This window comes from Fringilla coelebs (assembly GCF_963513975.1).
Source record: "Fringilla coelebs genome assembly, chromosome: 5".
NCBI classification, from domain to species: Eukaryota; Metazoa; Chordata; class Aves; order Passeriformes; family Fringillidae; genus Fringilla; species Fringilla coelebs.
The window spans coordinates 11,838,623-11,855,378 of NC_140033.1; the positions used below are offsets into that span (position 1 = coordinate 11,838,623).

The following is a 16,756-nucleotide window of genomic DNA, read 5'->3' on the forward strand; positions in this document are numbered from 1 at the left end:
CCAGTGTAATTTCTGATTTTTCTCTGGTAAAGTTTATCAGTATTTATAGCATTTAATAAAGTCAAGGCAAGAATGTGTTGTAACCGATCTGTGTCTGATAAGGGGATTTTTCATTGTTTTATACTTCCATGTCAGTTCGATTAGTCAGTTAAGATGTTGTGATTTCTAAATACTGCTACTTATTTTATTGTTGTGAGATACAGAGCATTAAATGCATGCATGCTACATGCATTAATTCAAAGCATTTTTAAATATTTTAAATGTATTCATAAGTTTTCATATACTGCATCTGATTTATTTTAAATTTTCCAAAATACATTCATTTGGTTAACGTAAATACTATGAACAGAAAGGAAACTCAAGGCTGATTAAGAGGTCACTGAGGACTTGCTGGCTGTATGAATTGCAGGGTCAGTGGTTTGGTAAAAAATGTTCCCAGGTTGGATTTTTTTGTAAATGGCTTTCTTTTGAAAGATTGCTATACTCCAAAAATAGCTTCCTTATTTCAGCAGCAATTCTGACGTTCTCTTCTGACATCAGAAATTACATGTCTGAATGATTTTGTGATGCTTATTCTAGCTCAGACAACATGAGCTCCCAGACTAAATTCTACAGTGATTACAATAGAGGTCTGATACTGAAACAAAACAAGGGCACAGGAGCTTTGCTTTCTAAATCTCTCACATTACTTATATGAACCTATATCTTAGCCTGCTCCTTAGATAATACTAATGGAAAAAGCAGGAAAGAAAATTCTACCAATGTCTGTGAGTAACATTGCACAGAGTTACTTGGAGTAAATATGTGGTGTTGGTTTGGTTTTTTTTTTTTTTTTTTTCCTCTCTTAACTGTTAGTATACTGAGATCAGAACAGCCCTGAGATGGTAAAAAATACCTAAGTGTCTGAAACAATTTAAAATGAAGATCAGTGCATTAAAGAAAAAGCATTATTTTATAGTTATTTGACTACTGGATTACTGAATCACTATAGTATGCTGGGTCATGTTGTTCTTTTAAGGTTGCTTAGCTCATTAATGCAAAGTACTTGGAGTGATGCATAAAAGACTTTAGGGAGATATTTTCTATTCTTACAATGATTGTTCTTCCAACATCCTATCTTTTCTAAGGTTCTTGTGTTTTTCAAAAGTGTCATTCCTCTTTTTTTTCTTTTTTTGATCTAATACCTGCAGAGGAAAAAGTTCTTCAAAATCACTTATATGCCTTGAAATTACTGTACCTTGCCATGGTGGTCCAATACAAGGGACTTTATTATAGCACAGAGGGATTTGTAATTTTTGTTAAAATTTAATCTAACTTCAATAATTAATTTCAGCTATGGCTCAGTAGATTTCTTTATGCCAAACATATTTTCTGTTACACTTTGTGATTTATTCTGGCATATATTACTCAGAGAAATAAAATTTAAGAAAGACATCAGTCTTTAGATAGTAAATAATACCTACCTTGATGCTTTACCACTACATGAATAACTCTTGCTTTTCATTGACATTCATTTTACCACTTCTGAAACTTGTATTGATTCTCTGAGATGCATTATGACTTCTTTATCATCTACCAGATTCTGCTATCAGGTTTTTATTGTGAATAAACCAAATTTTGTGTTCTCCTTTCAGTGCAAATCCTGACACATCCTCCTTCTTCATTCTGCCTCCAGCACACAGTTTCCACACCAGTGTCCAAGCAGAGCAGGATATCAGAGTCCTGATCTTCTGGGCTGGTGATACTGAGGGTCCCCTCTCCTCCAGACATTTCCTCTCTTCCACTTTCTGCTCTTCAAAGCTCCTTTGACAAATATGATTTCTTCATTATCTCTGGCTTCTGTAGCTGCAAATCCCAGAGCTTGCTCATTTCCTTTCGCAAAATCTGAATCAACCTTCCAGCACATCCCTCCTCTTAAAAAATTTTCACATGCTTTTGCCAAGAGATTGACAGGCTCTACCAAGTCAAGCTTTCTTCACCTACCTGTGTGCTGTGGACTCCTTCTGTTTTTCTTTAATGATACCCACTGCTCTAAATCCCTTTGTAGGTCAGGAGATTTTAAGTGATGATCTTTATTTCTGTCTCTCTGTCATGGAATTTCTGTGTGAGTTTCAGCAAATTACTTTGACTTTTGCTCTGTCAGACCTACTTAGATGGCAGGACTTTGAAGAAGGAACCACCTCCTATGCTCTGTTTTTATGGTGCCAGTCTGAGTTTCATAATAGCAATAAGCAGAAATAGCTGGCAGTTCTACAATAACAGCTGCAGTGTTTTACACATTTCTGATTTCCTCCAGAAAATCCTGACCTTAATAGAAATAATTGTTTTATCCCTGCTGAAAATATAAATTAAATACTTTTGCTTGTCTGGTTTTAAATACTACTTTTAAATTTTTTTTCACATCAAAATTGGTTAAACAGTTATTATGTGCAGAGTACTAGAGAAGGTATAGTTCTGCCCCCTTTGCATCTCTGAGCTGGATTCCCTCATTGCTAAATTTCCTGTGAAGTCATACAACATAGCAGATTGACAGGCTTTGCATAATTACAGGTATATTATGTGAGTGGTCTTCTAACTGAGCCTGTTCTTCAGGAGAGAATATGGAAAAGAGTGATGAGTCTCATAAGGCAGCAAGAAACGTAGTTTAATACTGAAAGGCAGCTCAGCTGTAATGACATGAAACATCACAGGTTTTAGAAAGTTTATTTTTAATTAAGAAATGTAGCAATTAATTTTTTTTCAAATTCTTTAATTCATTTTAGAGAACTTTTATTCTGGAGAAAAATCAACAATTTCTTCTGCATCCAATTTGGGGATTAAACAGCTCTTGAAATTTCCTGGGATCAAATATGTCAAGTTTCACTTATTTCCTTTAAAAATTTCACTCATTTCATTACTAATCCATCCCATTCCATAGTCTCTATTAATCTCTACCACTCTTAACTCTTTTCTTATGTCAACCTCCTTTCTCCTATCCCCTAGTTTTCAAATATGAGTAGGCCTACAACTATAAATAAAACTTTGATTTCACCTAGCATTCATCCATCATCTGTCTTTCCATCTCCTCTACACCCACCAACTTGACTGCAAAATATAGATATTTATGTAGGGTGAGCCGAGTTGCCTTTATACTTCATTGACTGCGAATGTCAGCCCTGCTTTGGCACTCAGGGCACACAGAGCCCAGACTCAGCTGTGTGAACCCTGCATGCAGACAGGCTGCTGCATCTCAGAGTTGTCATGTTGAACTGAAGCCCACCCCATCCCGCCTTGCTGGGTTGTGTGTTCCCCACTCCTGCAGGCACAGGCGGTGCCTTTGATGCTCTCACTGCCCCACACAGCTCTCCAGAATTCCTCACTGGTTACCTGATTCCTCACAATGCTGCAGTGAGATGTACCAGCCTTTCTTACTGATGTTTTGTAGATGCATGCTGGGTTTATGGGCAAAGCATTACTTCTTGATTCCCTTACACATATTTCTTGCTGGAAGCCATGTAGAGAACTTTTATCTTTTACAGGTACTGTTTGTGCTTTCTGATACCTGTTAGTGGCAACTTGTAGAGGGTAAATACTTTCCTACAAATAGCTTTTTATTTGATTGTTTTTACTTAGAACTCCATTTTGCAGATTATTAGCCCCATTTTGAGTATTATTTAATCAGTTTTGTAATGGATCTGGCATTACTTGTAAAAATATTGATCACAGTGAATTTTTTTCTGTCATTTTTTGACATATTAAATGTACTTTTCTCTGCTTGCATTTTCAATTTGCATTAATTAAACCATAACAAAATATTTTGAACTGTTATGACCTTTGGAAGGGCATTTCATGCTGGCAACACCATCTGGGCATCCATTGACCAAAACACTCTTCCATGCCAAACTCACAATAATGATAATAAAAATAAGAAAAGGGTCACCTCATTCCTGGGAGTTCAGAAGACACTTTTCTGGACAACCTGCTTCAGTGACACAGCTTATAAGAGTAATTCTTCATCCTTGGATAAGTTTTCAGACAAAACAGCTGCCCACATGTACAAACCTTGGCTGGCTGTGCCCTAGGCAGCGTTCTGGTATCTCCCTGGGGGAGGTCTTGCACAGAGTGAAGCTTCCTTGGAGGACACTTATCAGTGTAAGAGATAAGTCCTTGGAGCTGTAATGGACTACTGAGTATTACTTTGCCTTCAGAACCATTAGTTTCTCACAGTCTCAGCCATACAAATCCCTGTAGAGTGCTAACAGTAATCTTAAATAGAGGAGGTAATTGGAAGGACAAGGAGGAGTGAAAGTAGAGAAAAAAAATTCTATTTTCCTTGATTCTTTAGTGAGCATTTGGGTCTCTTGTACTCACTGCTGCCACTGCTCACCCAGACAGTGCAGTTAAATGGGGAGATGCCAGGGATCCAGAGGCACACAGCCTGCAAGGATCCCTGGCTTTGGAGGTAGTGGCAACCCAGAGTAACTCTTCCAGCAATCTGAGGATTTTAGAGGTTGCTAAATGCAGGGCAAGGAAGCTACTATCTTGTCCCATGGTCTTTTGTGAAGAAAACCACAGGCTTTTTCATTCTAATTGCTTCATGGTGATATGAAAACAAATCACTTCAAATTTCTGAGTTTTATGAAAGAGGGTTACATAAACACATCTTTCATGTGCCTGTGAAGATTATTTGCTTGTAAAGTGGACTAAGATTCACAGCTGAAAAGATTCATAGAGCTATGAAATATTATTTTTGCTAATGGCCCTTTATATGTAAAGTATTATAACATGTATAACAAATGCCCCCTGTAAGGAACTCAGCATGTTCATCAGTAGTGTAAGATACAGTGAATAATGCATTTTCTAACAGCAATAAAGTTTTACTGTTATTTTGTAAGACTTTTTAAATTTTTAATTTACTTTCAGAATAAAATAGACACATTGCCCAGTGACATACCCCAAACAGAACCAGCACACTGGAGCTAAAATGATAATACAGTTTAAACTACACTGCTACTGCAAGGTGCTCCAAGGCTACAGGACCACTACAGAATGGCTATGGTAGTTTGAATTCCTGCTGGAGCTGCTGAAGCTACTCACATCCAGTTTCTGAGAGCATCTCTTTTTCATTTTGTTGCCAAGTTAAATGGCTCAGCTTAAGTAGCTTTCAGCTAGAATGTGTAATGAAATTTAGAAAGGGAGGGAGAGAGATTTTGTAAACTCATCAGGAGAAACAGGACCAGAGTTTTAACAATTCACATCTTTAATGAGCTATAAATTGGATTCCACTCACCACTGAAGCAAGCAGCAAAATTCTCATTGACAGCACAAGGTTGGTTTTTGTCACTAAAATGCAAACAAGGCATGGTATGAGAATGGAGGTGACCTGAAATATTCCTACAAGGACCATTGAAAGGAGTGGTCCTGTTTTTTCACACAGAAAAGAATTCACACCACCACATTATGCAAAGATCAAGGCCTTGATGCCAGTAAAGAACAAAATGTTGAAATTCCTTCTGAAATATGCACCTTGTTTAATCATAAGTAGAAATCAACATACATGATTTTTAACCCTGTTCTCTCTATAGAGAGAATAGGGTTCAAATCCTTCAGTCTCTGACTTCTAAATGACAATGAAGCATGATAGATTTAACAATGAGGGGCTGGTGAGATTGTATTCATTACAATGTGGCCAGCTACCTCTGTCTTTATTATTTCTCCTCTCTCTGATTTTCTGTGAAAGCTCTCATTTTTAACAGAGATCATTAATGAAAAAGGAATGTCAATCTTCTCCTTTTTAAAAATTATTCTTCATAATCCTCTCATTTTATATTTCATCTAGAAAGTCCACAGTTTTAACAAATTTAGAAGACAAAATCTGGTGTTCTTTGATGGAAATTTTGACTTATTGCAAAGAGTGGTTGGCTATTTCCTGGCAATCATTTTGGAGTCCATTGCTGCCAAATAAGAAATACAATGACTTGCTAAAATCCCTAGTAACACTTGTTATTTTGCAAACAGCTTTAAAGGTAGAGTATTTGTCATTAATTCCAAAGGTTCCTTGACTGCCCTTTGCTTACAATGCATTACAATTAAGCAGAAGATGTATCCAAACCTTTCTGTTCCATTAGAAGCTGAGCTTCACAAATATAGCTACCTCAGGGTTTTGTCTTAATATTAAGTGAATTCCTTGTATTTATGATTTCCATTTCTTCTTTTATTTTTTTTCCTTTTTTTTTTTTTTCAGTATACTTTATAAAAGGTCTCAGTTATTTTCCTTTTGTGACACCTGGTCTTTGATTCCAGCCTAAAATCCTCAGAGTGCTGGAGTCCCTGTAACTGGGAAATCCTGTCTGAGCACAGATATCCTGTATTTAAGATTTGACAGATAATGCAGCACTTTAAAAAGCCTCTGTCTTTCATGACTAATACCCTCAAAGACCCACTGGCAGATAATCACTGTTTGTGGGACAGGGGAAAAAACGTGGTAGCATTTCAAGTTTTTTGAGAAGTGTATCTGCCTGAGTGGGAGGAAGGCACAAGCACTTAATGTGTGGATGGTAGATATTGCAGAACTGTTGAGAAGGGAGGAACTGCACTTGCAGAATTCATAGTAGAAGGCTTTGGAATAGAATAAGTGGCTATAAAAGGTGGAAAGTATAAAAAGCAGAGATATGGAGAATGTGTTGCCGGCTATATAAAAAGATATTTGGATTTGTGATGTCTTTAAGCATTAGAATTATTTCAGTATAGAAACGTGAAAAGGGAAAAGTGTCTCTGGATATGAGGAAATCCTGAAACTTGGTAAAAGGACTGATAAGGCAAACAGGCAGGATTTTGGAATCCTGACAAGAAACGTTAGAATTTGTTTCCCTTAAACATCAAACCTTTATATGTAATTACATTCTACAGAATACAGTCTAATGTTTCATCAAAATAATAATTTCTGATTACACATTCTGGTGAAACATTGAATCTTTTTGTCTATGCAACTGTAAAAATTAAAAGGCCATAGAAATGCAGAATGATTCCAGATGAATGTAGTCACTTGCTCTAAACACAAATGAGCCTTACATACAAATCAATGTGTGTATTTCTGTAGACATGCAGGTTCTGGTGACTCCTGAGGTTGCCCAGGGATCTCCCCACATAAAGATGAAGCACCCAGCTCTTCTGTTGGATCCTCTTCCTTGTGGGGCATGGAGGGGAAAAGATTCATGTGAGGGGGAAAAAAGTCATATCTTACTATGAAAACTCTTAAGAATAGCTCAAACTAGCAATTTTGTCTGAGAAATTATCTAGTCCAGATAACATCTCACTACTGATAAAGTGCATCTTTTCTATACTGACACTGCAGGAGTAACATTGCTCTGCTTCACTCTGGAGGTAACAGAAAGTAAAACTTCTTTTGTCTGCATACTTAAATGTGCTGGACATTGGACTTTGTTTCAGTATTTTTGCGCAAGGAGACTGAAAAATTTGAGAAATGCTTTAATAATAGAAACTTTTATTTAATCTTTCAACTCTGACACCACCATGAAAGACATGAATTTCTCTGTCCAAAAGTTTTGCTGTTTTGGAAGGAGGGAGCAAAGGTTAAAGGAGAGTTGGATTTATGTTTTTAAAATACTTTTTCCTCTTTCAATCCTAGCTGGATTTCTCTTATCTATTTTCTTTTAAGTAGTTTGTGAGTTTTGCTTTTTACAAGAAAATCTTTGCCTAGAGAATTTAAAGTTATAGATTACCTTCTCTATAACAGAATATTTACTGGAGGGAGCAAGGTTTTTCCCTACAGAGGAACACAATTCTCACATTTTTCACTCCTTTAACAAAATTTCAGTCATTCTGTTTTTCTAATGACAGAAATAGAAACATTTGATCCACATCTGAAATACCTGTTCCTTCTGTTCAAAAGAGTGTCTGGAATAAATGTCTATCACTTTCATAATTAAGCAATTCAATACTTCAGCATTCATTGTGGTCATGTGCAACTCCTGAATCTGAAAGTGTCTGCCTCTGCTCTCACAGGAAGGACCTCATGCTTTCCATACTGTGTCTTTTGCTTGACCATCATTTCATCTTCAAAATAGGTAATTTTTTAGAAATTTTCACCCTTGGACAAAGGGTGGACAAAGTCAGCATTAGCTATTTTGGGACTGTTATATTTTGTGTACTCAGACCTTCATGTTTTAAGGGTTTCTGTCTTCAATCTCATGCTCCACTTTCTTCCACTGGACTAGAGGAATTCAATTTCTTTCAGCTGTGGAAATGGAAAAGGACTGCCCTCATTGGTGGTTTGGAGGGCAGATGTTTTTGTAGACTTTTCAGTCTCATCATTCAGAGGGTTTCATGGGGACCATTAGGCTGTTGCCTGTTGTATCTCCATTAATATTCACTTAAACTTGCCATTTTTTTCTGGCAGCCCACTTTGTTCAAAGATACACATATTTTCATATTTTCTACCGATCAATTCTATATGGTCACTTTCTGTGCCACAATATTTCTGCTTGGGCCTTGTGTGCCCAGCACTATTTGACTTACTTGTTCTCTTCATAACTGAAGAATATGACTGTATTTGCAAGTTCTGCATTAATATACAGGATCATAAAATGTTGCTCTGATGAGTAGTGAAAAATGGTATGGAAAGACCTTAGAGTGTGTATCTTCCAAACTATTAAACACATGACATATAATGACATAGGTGAGTTTCAAAATTCTTTGAACTTTCTGTAGTCCCCTTCCTGTCTCTTTTTTTTCAAGTCTTGGAAGGATTTTATCACCTTCAGTTTTGTCTCACCATCCTTTTGTTCTCACACTTCCCTACACTGTCTGGTCTCATACTGTCATATTTAGCATCTCCTGAGTAGTTTAGATTATTCATTAAACGTGGGTGTTCATTTTTGAAAAGTTAAATTGTAGTTTTGGACTTCTGTTGGTCTAATGAAAAGATCATGCAATTATAACAATATTGCTTGCTATACTGATTGCTGGAATTTGCACAACAGTTTTTGTCTATAAAATTCCTGATTGTTACTAGAAGATGTTTATTAACATATAAATTTCTATAAATAAATTGAACAGGTAATGCTAGATAGAAAAATATAGTCTTAGATCTATTTCAGTAAATGGAATTTCATTAAAATTTCATTATGTCTGGCTTAAATTTTATATTGTTTCAATAACTGAACCTAACACATGGTTTTAAAAGTAGGATTTGGTCTAGCAAGGAGTAAAAGCAGATAATTTTTCCCTTCTGATATTAATCCTGCAAGAAATACAGTTCTGATGTTAAGGAACACTGCCTTAGTAAAGAACTGAATAATTTTTTCTAGCTGCACTATCACTAGGTAGGCAAAAGCAGAATTAGAATAAATTGTTATGGATAAAAAACATTAATAAACATACTTTGGTCTCTTACTTAAGCACAAGTAAGATTATAAGTGACCCTACTAGAAGAGAAGAAGGCAGAAAATCCTGTCATAATTAATTTTTTTAGATTAATTTTGAAACAGCCTTACTCATTTATTTTTTGTTTTGAGAAGCCCAGACAAACTCTCAGTCAGTGGAAGGTGATAAGGGACTTCTTCAAAATCCACTGAATGGCTTCTGTTGAAAAGCATTGGATTAGGTGGAAAGATAATACATCTGTAAGAAGGAGGATTTTCCTTTTTCTCAGTGTAAGCTTCCTTCATTGATTGACTTGAAGGGTTCCCTATTCAGATGAGGAGTGTGCTTTTTGAGATTTTGTTTATGCAACACCAAATATTGTAATTATGTCCTCATGAATATTCTTTCCAGAGAGAACAATGTGCATCCTTGTGGCAGTGAAATCCCCATTTAAAATGTGTGTGCCAGCTGTGGTTATTCTGGATTGTTTATGCCTTTGTGATGCTCTTCCCTTCTCTCACTTCTAATTGTTTTTGAATGACTGTGGCAGCAGGTCACTGACAATTAATGACTGATGGGCAAATTGCATGAGTCCTGCCTTTGTTCCCATGATTACTGGGACACTCACAAAACCAAAATTAGCACCACCCTCACCCCCCACACTGCTCTGCCGACCATCATCTCTGAGTTACTGATCTGCTCCTGTTTCCTTCGCCTGTTCTTGAGGTCCAAAAAATGTAATAAATTTCTCTCCTTGGAATAATTTTCAGTAATGACCAGATTGATTGAGCACCCAGCTAGAATATTTAGTCTGTCTGGGTATTTTTTGCTGCATAGTTCTTAATCTAAGAAAGAGACATCATGGACGATTCCTATTCCTTTTCTGGGATAGTAAATGTGCCCAATTATTGCCACAGTAATTAAGGTAGGCATTGTTGTTACAATAGAGAAAGCTTTGAAAAATCAATAAGAAAACCTTTTAAATGTTTGTCTTGTGGAAAGGTGGAGCTGATATTTATATAATGTCCTTCTTTGCAAAATAAAACCTGTGTTCCCAGGAAGGTTAATTGTGCTTTATGCCCCTGTTGCACGTACAGTGTTACACAGAGGTAGTGAATCTGCACAAACTTCAGAGTGCATTCACTGTTGTTGGTGTGGTTCATTTAATATTTATACTTTGGGCAGTAGTGAGGGCATGCTCATCTCATCCTCTTGACCTAATCTAGCTGCTCCTACCATTCTAATCACCATAACTTCTGAGCTGCAGGTTCTGTGTTTTGCTACCTTGCTCTCCTTATGTATACAGGTCTCCCACTGATGTTGCTGTAGGGAGCTGCATAAGATAAGAGGAATATTGATATTCATTAGTATCATGTGCAACTGAGAGGAGATTTTGAACTGGGAATATTGCCCTTCAGCTTTTGCTGTTGTACATTGCCTTTCACATGACTGAGTGCCCATCAGCTGAGATGTCATAGAGACTTGAATTTGAGGTTGAAATAATGCCACCGTGGATTTGATCCTTCTGAGGACTGAGCCACAGCTTTTATTTTTCAAACATTATGTGTAGCCAAATTCTATTTCAGCTTTGCATATATTCATACACACAGATTTTGCAACACCCAGCAAAACAAGATAAGCTTTAAACTGGTTGAAAGAATTTTGGATTTCTGCTTGGAATTTCTCCTTCTGTGTAATGTATTTCCAACACTGTAAATCTTTGAGTTTAATGCCAGAGATATATTTTCTCCAGTAACTTTAAACATTGCCTTTGGGAATTGCTCATCAAAGGAGTTAAACTAAAAGGATGACTGTGATCAGGTGTTCCTAGGCTGCTTAGTTCATACAATGGGGATTTTTGTCATGCTCTGATGAGGGTCCCTGATGAGAGATGAGAAATATCTTGCTACCATTAAAATTAAAATCATGTATGGCTACTTCAGCTTGCATTTTATAGAAAGTTTTTTTCATATTGGGCTTTGACATCATTTGAAGTTGTATTTTTTTTTTTTTTTTGGTGAAGTGTTTCAACAATTTTTTTTTTTTTTTGAAAATACAGGAACTCCCTCATATCTTCAGCACCAGAATGATACACTAGGGTTGTCTAAAAACTCTATACATTGCAGTTCTTTCAAGCATATTCAATGTTGGTATTTTTCATGAACTGTGGTCAGAACAACAGTATTGTCCTACAAAAAGTTTTGCTAAATATCCGGATTACAAACTGAGGAAGTCTTTTTGGTCTAAACTTATGTGTGATATTTGACCAGAAAAATAGACACACCCATTGTTTGAAAGCAATTTTTTAGTCCTGGATAAGTTAAACACAGTTTTCTTTCTATTTTAGTGACTGTTTAAGTTGTTTTAAAAAGTAATACATTATTAAGTGAATTAGGGCTGTTTATATTAGCATGTTAGATTTAGAAAGAGAATTCTGGAGTCCTTTATTGTGATCCTGTAGCTGAAGTAAAGTTGAATATTCTGTAGAATAAATTCCTGCTTTACACGTAGTGAGGACGACACAGAGCACAAAATCTGTTTTACTGGCTCAGAATAGCTCTCTGTCTAACATGTATCCTGTCTCTAAGTACTGCTTGGAGCAAATGGTTGAGAAAAGGCTACAAGAAACAAAGCAGGAATAATCCCCCTCTTGCACCTTCCTACTTTTTATCTCTCACTGTATTACAGAATCACTGAGCTGGGGATGGTCTCAGGATCGCTGTGCTCTAACTGTCCTTTATAAATGTGTCTAATTCCTTTTTGAACTTTTCCACCCTCTGGGAAAGGTTTCATATACCATTATCATATTCCTTTATGTGATATTTCTCCAGTAGGAGAAGCATAGCACACAAAATCTCACACTGGCAAATGAGGTCTTCCAAATCTCTGACAGCATTAACTTTCTCCTCCTGCACCTCTGCAGGTTCTGCTACCTGTTTTTTGGTTGAATGACCAGAACTACACACAGTACTCAGGGTGTAATTGCACTATTGATGGTATAATGCTGTTTCCTGTTTTAGCTTCAGTTCCCTTCTTGACACTGCTGACATTATGTTTGCTTTTTGACTCCCCATGGGCTTAAGCTGGTGTCTTGAAGAGCTCTTCTCTGAGTGTTAATATTCACTTTAGAGCCCATCATTATGTATGTGTGTATGCACAGTTAGGATTCTTATTTCACTTTCTACATTTCTTTGCATTTATGGAGATAAAATTAATCATCCATTTTAACACTCAGTGTTACGAGATTTTTCTTCAGCTTCTCACAAGCAGTTTTAATTTGATTCTCTGGAATAAGCTTTCTGAGTCTTTCACCAATATCTCAGAATCAGGAAAGTGACTTCAGAAACAAAAGATCCTGTGAAATAACTTACAGCAATCTTTATTTACCTTCTTTATGCTTGATCCCTTAAAATGAATATTTGCATAAATTTATTCACCAGTAAAATGGACTAAATCTGTGCTAAAAGAGCCAGAAAGAGAGTTAATACAATCATCTCGTTTCTGAAACGAAGGCTTTAGGAATGCATGGTAACAGCAGCTCCATTTAATTAGCTGAATTTAATTACTCCACAGAAATGAAACCAGCTGGCCCAACTTAGCGATGGAAAAGTGGGGTATTGAAATCCAGAGCTGGACAGCAGGGACTCTTTGTATCTGTAGACACGTCCAAAGAGTGCCTCACCTCACCCTTAGCTTTTATGCTAAATGAGATGGATTTTCCTTCTGCCACCCCTGCCTAGCGAGGTGGATCTGAAGGGATCAGCGGGGACCGACCCTGGGTGGGAATGACATGGAGCTCTTTGAAGTACGAGAGATGCTTTTCACTTCACTCTTGGCACACTCTAGGAAAAGCCTTCCCCTAGATAGATCCTGAGGCAAATAGTTTGGGGGATTGACAGAGAAATTTATTTAATGTGGGATCTCCTGCAAAACTGGTCCGAGAAAGCCGCGACAGCAGGCATCACCTTCCTCTTCTTCTGCAAGACACATCGAGCCTTGTACACTTGTCCTTTATTCCTGTGTGACTCTGTTGGTGCTGTGCTGCTGAAGAGCTGTGTAAGAGGGGAACAGCAGCCAGATTTGCTAGGGAATAGGCTTCCTTCTGGCTTCACTTTGTTGCTTTGAGAATGTTTTCTAGAATGTACTATGTGTCTTGTTCATAAAGGAAATACAGTTATGCTTGGATAGAGCCTTGGAGTCAGGACTGTGTTCAATTAAAAACTGCAGGTAAAGGGGACATTATATATATATATACACACACACACACAGAGAATTTTTAGTTTTAAAAATAATTTTCCCTGGTATTATCTTTTCATCTAAAGGCTTGGAAAAACTTGAATGAAAGGTTAAAAATTTGGGGCTAAGTTTCAACTCACTTCATCCAAATTTGAAATGGGACACATCAGTGCTGCTGTATCACTAAAAATGTTACACTGTTTTTCAAGATTAATAATTTTAAGAATTTCAGGAAATAAAACTTGTAGCTTTAGAAGATTTTGCCACTTTGTTATATCTACTAAGTAACCTTAAATAGCACTGAGAATAAGAGAAAAAGATAACTTTGAATTAAGGTAACCTTCTGAGAAATAATGCTAATGTTTAATTGCAATTTGGTGACCCAGTAGCTGAGTTATTTTGGCTTATTTAGAGTACATAATTACTCAGAAATTCACATTCATTTGTGATATATCAGCATCACAGTTTAGGGAAACTCTCCTATAGCTTGGTAAACTGCAGGACACTGCATCTGGGAGTTTCTGAATAATTTATCTGAAGTAAAGAGTATCATCATGTGACGCTGTATCAAAGCAACTGCTCAAGTGAAAGCCAGCTGGGTACAGCCGTTGTATATCAAATAGCTGCTTGAGTTGTCTCTCTGGAAAAATTAGAGAACATAATGAGCAAAATTAGAAAACCTGGGGAGCAGCCTCCATGGATACCTATTAGCAAGAAGTAATTTAATTAGTGTGAAATCTGTGAAAGTTCATTATTTACAAAGCTTTGTAGTGTTATAAGAGAAATACATGTCTACATACACACATCTACTCATACAGCATGGATATAAAGATATATAAAGTATGAGATGGGTGCTTATTTTTCTGTATCAGCTTTATGAAACACTAATAGAATATTGGCTCAAAATCTAAGGACCCATTTTGTGCCCAACAGGAACTTTTGGGTTGTTTCCCAAAAAGCTTTATACAGTCTCACTAAAAGTAAATGCTTCAAACAGAGGATCCAGGAGAGTCTGACAAAAGAGATTTGCCAAGGAGAGATGCACAGCTCTGTTAAGCATTAGATTGATGATTTTATGAGGCAGGTCTGTTGAGAGGGCCATTTGTGCCCACTCTGCCTGATGCTGACTAGAAACAGAGAAACATGATGTGCAGAACTGACTGAGAGAAGGACAGACCTGCTGAATTTTCAGCAGTCAAAGGATGATGCAGCTGCTCTGCATCTCTCAGGATCAAGCCCTGCTCTAAACATTATAACTGCTTTTACTAACTTGTCTCCTGGTCTCCTAGTAAATCTAAGTAAGATCAGAGTGGTTTAACAATGAAGTCATTTATAACACCTTTTGGGTCTGCAGTTTAAATCACAAAAGCAATTTGAGGATGTATTTGTGTCAGTGGCTTTTGTAGCTATGGCTAATTGTTTTTTCTGAGAGACATGGGAGAAATACTGCTTCATAAGGTTGTCATTAGCCTGGGAAAAAAGAGGCCATTGATTGGAGGCATGAATAGAAAGGCTTGTAAGCCAAATTGCCAGTTGGGGATTCCCAAATGGCCAAGGGCACAGCCTGTCTGATCTTAGCAAAACTCTGCATTGCAGTGGGGAGCTGTAAAGGATGCATTATTTTGTGATTTTGACCTTAAATCAAGTCTTTTTTGGAGGACATAAACCAAAAGGCTTTTATTTTCAATAACAGATTTGTAATATACTAATTCAAATATGATCCAACATCAGAAAAAATTCTATACAATTCACAGTGACAGGCATTTTTTAATATAAACTTAGGTACATGTCTGCATGTATATATAAGCAAGAAAAGGATCCTTCTATAGTACATGAAATGTGAATATTGTATCATTATTAAACAGGAATTTGAAAGGGCAGGACAGCATAACAATTCTCTTACATATACTAACATAAAGCAATGACACTCTTAACTATTGTTATTGTAACCATATAAAAATATGTACATTTAGACAGTGCTTTTCTTTTCATTGAAAGATATCTTATAAAAATATTCTTTTCAAATATTTGTCCTATTTGAAAGACAGTAATAATGACAAAGTGGAATCTTTAGGTATCCAAAGACCTACTGATACTGTGTTAAAATTCAGTTTGCTAAATCATAAAAACATTAAATGTGTATTGGAACATTCTTATGATTCATTGAATTTTGCTAGCTAATGTCTTTCTAAAGGAATAAATAGTACAAAATTCCCTAACCTGAATGTGAAGTGCTCCATTCCACACATATGTACAGAAGTGTGCATTATCAGTACATCAGCTTGTTTACAATGTAATGATGAAAGGTAAAATTAAAAGAAAATCAATTCATAAAAGCAATTTACAATATTTACAGGGTGAATTAAGCTTTTTACTATTTTCTTTCTTTTTGTCATAAAGGAAAACTGGGACAAAATGGAAAGGACAAAACCAGTCTCACAAGATCTAGTTTGACCTACAGTTTTTGGACCATTACAGGAACACAGATACTTGTAGTGAAGTCCACACTATTGTGATTTCTAGAATGTCATCTTTTTAATGATTCTAGTTAAATTGCTAAATCTTAATCTAGTTAAATTGCTAATCTGAGAAAACAGAGCTTTCCTTTAGCCTTGTGAATCTCATCCATTAGCCTTTTAAGAGAGCTTACATCAGCAAGCCACCAGTAGCACATTGTGGCACCCAAACCTTCACTGAAATCTTAAAATTCATTTGTTAAATTACCAGTTACCATAGATGGACAAAGCTCAATGACACATTTTGAAGAAATACTTTTTAGTGGGGCATTAAGCATGTTGTCCTAAGAACCACAAAGTGTCCTGCCAACTTCCCTTTTGTGGAAGCAGAGGTTGGTAAGTGGCTCTGCAACACCTCTCTTAGAGCTCACTGTTTATTCTGCAGAGAACTGCTCTAGTGGTTGCTGTTTGAGGAGCTTTTACATGTTTTGTTTTCTTCCTGGATCCCACAACTGGCGCTGTTCTGTCCTACCTCTTTTGTTAGTAATTGGATTCTGAGTATTCTCTGATTTCCACTCTGTCCCCTGGAAAGGCAAGGCAAAACAAAGATACAACACAGTTTACTGCTACTGGAATTATTAGTGTTAAATGCTCTATCACCACTGGGCTGAAAATTGAGTTGTTTATTATCAATTTGAATG

General features: G+C 36.5%; 1 protein-coding gene across 3 annotated transcripts in view; it reads left to right on the forward strand.

Annotated features, from left to right (window-relative positions):
• Positions 1–16,756, forward strand: part of MAGI2 (membrane associated guanylate kinase, WW and PDZ domain containing 2) — a gene marked incomplete at both ends in the record, with an annotated part of 698,114 nt that overhangs the window by 477,418 nt on the left and 203,940 nt on the right. The window lies entirely within an intron of this gene.